The sequence below is a fragment of the Dromaius novaehollandiae genome, chromosome 5 (genome assembly GCF_036370855.1).
Source record: "Dromaius novaehollandiae isolate bDroNov1 chromosome 5, bDroNov1.hap1, whole genome shotgun sequence".
Lineage (NCBI taxonomy): Eukaryota > Metazoa > Chordata > Aves > Casuariiformes > Dromaiidae > Dromaius > Dromaius novaehollandiae.
Window position 1 is genome coordinate 32,477,826 of NC_088102.1, and position 6,000 is coordinate 32,483,825.

The following is a 6,000-nucleotide window of genomic DNA, read 5'->3' on the forward strand; positions in this document are numbered from 1 at the left end:
TATCGTTGTTCAAAATTCTTTGTAATAAGGAGTCATTTTATTGTCACAGTTGCTTGGTTGTGTTTTGGCTTCTGTTGTGTTAATAGAAAAAGACAAAACAAATTGTTCTGTGAACAGCAGAGGTAAGAAAGTGTGATCTCTTGAGGATTTGTATTTGATATTCTTACATTTCCTCCTTTGCCCTATGGAGACAGTTTTGCCTATTTATGCTCGACTTTATGCCCAGCTCCCTTAGACCTCCCTTTCCAGGCCCCTCAGCAGTCTTCCATGTCTGCAGACATTAGCTACACAGAAGAGATGATACGCTGTCAGTAGCTCAGAGCTACATTTGCACTGATGTGCTGGCAGACTACGTGCTGACTCGTTAGCAAGAAGTCAGACAAAAAAGACAACTGTTGAGCTGTGACTGATGTTTTATTCTTAGTGGGGCATTAACCTGGGTCCGTGCCTCTACTCAGCCACCAGTTCCATGGACAGTTGTGAGAATTCTCGTTGAGGCTCTGACCTTCTTGTAATCTTTGGCTGAAATTGGCCAACAATTTCAGACATTGTGGGGAGGGCGGACTGACAGACAAAGAGTCAGATGGATCAGTGGTGCAGTAGCTATAAGAACTAATTTGCAAGAGTATATAAATATGCAAAAAAATTGTCACTCTGAAGTAAAATTGATGTTAATTGAAAATTAATGGAACTTATATTCCTAATGCATATAAATACTCCTGAAAATTCCACTAAGCTTTTAGCCTGTGGAGTGTGACAGAAACACTTTGGATACATCTGCTGAAGGCACGATAACAAAATATGCTAGTTATGAGTCCATCTTAGCTGAGAAAAGAGCATTTGAATCATGGTACTGACACTGAAATGTTTTCTTTGTTTTAAATTTGAGTCTGGCTCAGAACCTCGCACACTTGCTGCGTAATTTTGACTATCTGTTAGAGCACTCAAGCTGTATCATAAATAGCAGTATTGAATGCATATGCCACAGGGAAAGGAATCTGTAGTAATACCAGCTGCCATTATATGATAATGCATTTCATTCACTACTAACCTGGACAAGTATTTTCCATACGGAAGTAAGTGGCAAATTAACCAAAGAAAAATTCATGCAAAATTTTCAAGTTTTTAAAACCACTCCTAAAAATATAATTCACTTTGACCAATGGGAACTATCATCTGGGAAGCATTTTGAAGCTGAATATGTCTAGTTTGATTAAACAATGACTAAGGGGACATGGTGGCAGTTTGCACATATATATATATAAGGGTAACCCTTTTAAGTCAGCAGTTTTTAAGGCACATATATCCATAGGATGAAGGAAGAAAATGCGTGAAAATTTAAACTGAGTATCTGAAACACTGCTAATGGGTAGAATCTATTAGAAAGCAAAATAATTTGAAAAATAACAGTAAAAGTTTTATCATCTGCGAAATTTGAAAAATGTTTGGCTAAATTACCAAAGATAATATGCTAAGACGTAATTTAGCTTTGGAGCAAGATAGCTTAGATGGTCTCATTAGCAATTAACTGCTCTAATTTGTATGATTCTATGACTGAATTGTGTGATGAGGTCATTTGCCTCTTTTGAAGCTAGCTAGCAGAGAGATGACTGTATATATAATATAGTGTGTGTATTATGGGATAGAAGCAGTCAGGTTAGTGTTTGCATTTCTTGGCCCCCGAGCATTTTGCTGTTAGGACAACAGTCTGTATATTTCTTTTCAAATTCTGTATTTAATGTGAGTTATATTATAGCCTGTGAATATTATGTCCTGATGTGCTGTGAACACATCCGAGGGAAATGTGCAAGAACCCAGCTTCTTCAGAAATCTTTCTGAAAGCGCAAATTGCATGCGAGTGCATGCGCGCGCACACACACACACACACCTGTATGTGTATACACATCTCTATATTCAGATTTATCATTATAGATGATAATTTAGTATAACTAAAAGTAAATGATTTCTTGTGGGAAAGGTACAGGGTCAGCTGCAAGATGCAGGAACAAAGGCAGCAAAAATATAACTGAAGGTTTCTAAACATGCAATATATTAAACAAATCCACATGACTAAACTCACTTGATTCAGAAATGTTTTCATGGCACATGAAGTGAAGAAGAGTGTCAGTTCATAACAGGAAAAATAAGACTTTTGAATCAGATGTAGTTTAATTCAGTAAGGGTAAGTGAGTAAGCTTGTAAAATCTTACTGAGCTTTTCAAAGCAGAAATAATGTATTTGCACTGTCAGAGATTTCACTGGAAAATAGGCTCACGTAAACAGGTAGGATGCAAATGTAACTTTCTGCTGGGATTACAGCCTGTTGGTTGCTTGGCATAGTGTCACATAACTAGTTACACAACAGATACTGGCTTCATTGATGTCATTTGGATTTGTCATTACCTTTAGTGGGTACAGAGGCTCATGGAAGATTTTAGAAAGTTTCTGAAATTTGCAGACAGATTTTTTTGATTGGGTTTTGAGCTCTGCTGTCTGAGGCAATAAATAGGGCTGATAGGCTTGGTCATGTGAGACCTCCTAGTACAGAAGACGTGTTGCACAGGTGACCCAAACAGGCCAACACAGAGGTAGAAACTTCCTGCAGTGGTACTTCTTGGTCCTGAAGGACACAGCTGAGCGGGTATTTGGAGAGGTAAAACCTTGTCCTGTCAGGTGCACTAGGCTGCTTTGCTAAGAGCTTTGTGAGGTAAAGACACGACCAGGGATTGCCGGGCAGTGCTCAGGCCAAGTGGAAAGATCTTTTTCTGAGATGAAGCTCAGGCCATCTTCTGACAGACTCATGCTATTCAGTTGTAGCTCAGACATCATGTTGTCAGCATAAATTGTGTGCAAGAAAGTTCAGCTAGCGGATAGTTCTTTCAGAAATGTAATTACCTGGCATCGTTTAGAGCAGCCCTGAGGTTCCTCTCACCTCTGCTGAGACGCAGGGTTACATACAGCTGTTCTGCTGAACTGAACAGTGCTGGGTGAAACAGAGACTCCTGGGCCTCTGTGTTTAGTTCAGAGCACTGTTTCTTACTGAATGGTTTGTTTCTTCCAGCACAAATAAGGGTCAATCAACATTTTCAAATACCAGTCTTATTAGAATTTGTCTTTCTAACATTTATATGATGGTCCAAGAAAATCTACACAAGTTAATAGCAGGAATAATTGACCAAAGAATAGCAGTTTCTTTAATCAAGGGAACACGATGATTAAATCAAAAGCTTTAGATCTGTGGATATCATCAATGGTCTTTTGTCTATTAATAACAATAAGTCATCAGTGAATTTTAAAAAGGCAGTTACCAGAGAGTGCAATGTCTACATCTAGATGGAGAAAGGTCAGAACAGTATTATATGTACTTAAATCCATTAACTCTACTGTAGGCAGTTTTTCAAGTGATTCATTTTAAAATACATTACTGAAGTAGAACAATACTTACAAAGAAAGATGCTCAAATCCTGTAATTTTTTAACATTCAAGTATGCTTTCCTTGGACTCTTTGTTGTTCTAAAAGGGATTCAAACTAATTAAAAAAAAAAGAAAAAAAAAAGGAAAAACAACCAGAACAACAAAGTATTTTTAGTGAATAGCTCAGTCTTCATTTAGAAACAGGGCAATGCATTGGCAGAAGTATCTCACAGTGCTAAAGCTTGACAGACATGATAGTTTCCTGCTCCTGTGGTGTAGTCTTAGGGAAAGTGAACATTCTTCTACACCTTTAATACAGAACAAAATCTCTTTTGGACAATAACACATGCAAGTTTGTAGGGAACTTACTAGCTCAGGAGTGGTAGCCAACATATGACAGCAAGAACAAGTGTATGTTGAGTGTTAGCTGAGGTCTACTAGAACATACAGCTTTCAGAACCCAAGGTAGTATCTTTGCACCAAACACCACTGCACAATACAGAAATACTTTGTATTAAAGTGCACCAAAAGATGTAGTAAAATACTTTCCCTACATATAAAACATGTGAAAAGGTGTGTTTCTTCTACCTTCTGACCTTAGCGGGAATAGAAAATAAAGTTTGGGGGGGGCAATATTTAGTGGCCTTAGCATTAAGACCCTCTCTTTTCTTTTCACTTTTTCTTCAGTCACTGAGGTAGTACTGCAAAGGAAAAAGTGCTTTATAGACAAAGATGCCTTACCAGCTTACCCATACTGCGTACTGGTCAGCCAAGAATCCTATTAAAAACAGATGTGATTTTCTAATTAAGCATTGTATCATAAATCTTAGACACAAGGATGCCTAATGAAGTTCCAAAAACATTTCAGTTCTTGCATTTCTTAATGACTGGGGACAACCACTATTTTGTATCCCCCAAATGGTCCCATTAAAAAAGGTATTTTGTATTGATTTATTAACTCGGACTGCATTTTACAAGAACTCCATAAAAAAATTGGCACAAAGCTCTGTTTGGTGTCATGCAGACATGAAACCTGGATTTGATAGACAAGGCACATGCATCAACTAGAAAACTGGCACCAGAGATGCTTCTTTACTTTGAAAAAGGCTGTATAGGCAGCATGAGCAGCTGACCAACAACAAAGTCTCCCCCAAGTTAATTGCATGACCATTGAGACCTAAGTACAAAGATGGGTCCAGCTATAGCAGCCTGAACTTAGAAAATGTGTGGCTGCTACTGTAGGTCCTATATAGTGACCTGGAGCATGAGAGGTGGAAGGAAGCATGGTTGCCCACAAAAGTGCTCAAGGACACCCTAGAGGCATGTTAAACTGAACATAATTTATCAGCCAATGCTTTTGAGCTCTTAGCCACAAATAGAGGGAAATGGAACACAGAGGAGAGCAATTTTATGCTGTAAAAAAGCACAAACAAACAATCAAATAAAATATTTATAAAATATTTGAAATCATCTATTGAATTAATTGGCTATAACTGTGAAATCTTTGCACTTCCACTCTGTTTACTGTAATTTCTTTAAACTCAATCACATTTTTCAGTTATTTTGATCATTTTTATTTTATTTTTAGTCCTCAATTATTTTAGCCCTTTTCCACTAGAATCTGTCATTTTAATTTTGTCTCATACACTATCAAACTTTTTGCCTGTCCTGAACACTTTCAGTGTATCTATATCTTTACCTTTTTTAGTACCATTTCCTCTAATATCAACAGCTTTTCTGTACTTCTTTTTGACTGCTGCTCACTTGTTGAAGTTTCAAGTGTATCTTCTAGAATATACTGATAATTTTAACTTTTTTAATGTGAAGGGATCCTAGCTTATCACAAACTGCCATAAATTCAAAAGTACAATGAGCTGTAGGCAATTTGAAAGTATCCAATATGTACTCTTCTTTCATTTTTTCCGGTCATCTCTATTTAGTTCTGTTAGCACTTTCTCAGAACAGAAAGTAGTCCGTTTAGAAATGATTGGATCATCTGTTTTACCCTCAGCCAAGTGACATTCATTCACCCATTAATAGCCCTTTTTTACCATCCAGATGTCACCAAGAAATAATCTTTTTTTCTACCTAAGGAAAAAAAAAAAAACAATTAAATATTTCATATTGTAAAATGTAATGAGATTCTTAATAACATCAGAATTAAAAAAAAAAGAGGCATAAGAACACTATAAAATTTGGAAGATAAGCAAATTACTACAGTCATTTTCCTGGGGAAAACATGTGCTTTCTCAGGTTATAGCCCTTCATCAGAGAGTCTAATAATTTCTACATAGTTACCATTGCAATCAATATTCTATTTTGAGGCATATTTCTACTCTCTTCAAGAAAGAAGAAGATTTTAAGAAAAGATTTTTATTCTTTCATAACAGTAAAGTTAGCCCTCCATATGCAGTAGCCCTATTCATCCTAGTTCTTTGTAAGGAAGTGGAACAATTTTTTTCCATGTAAAAAAGATTAAAAGCAACTTCTCTAAAACGTAAAGATGGTAATGTGTTTTGATGTTCTCCTTTAGGTGAAGGAAGAGCTATAGTTGAAGTATGTTTTGGATGGGTATCATTGTCCCTT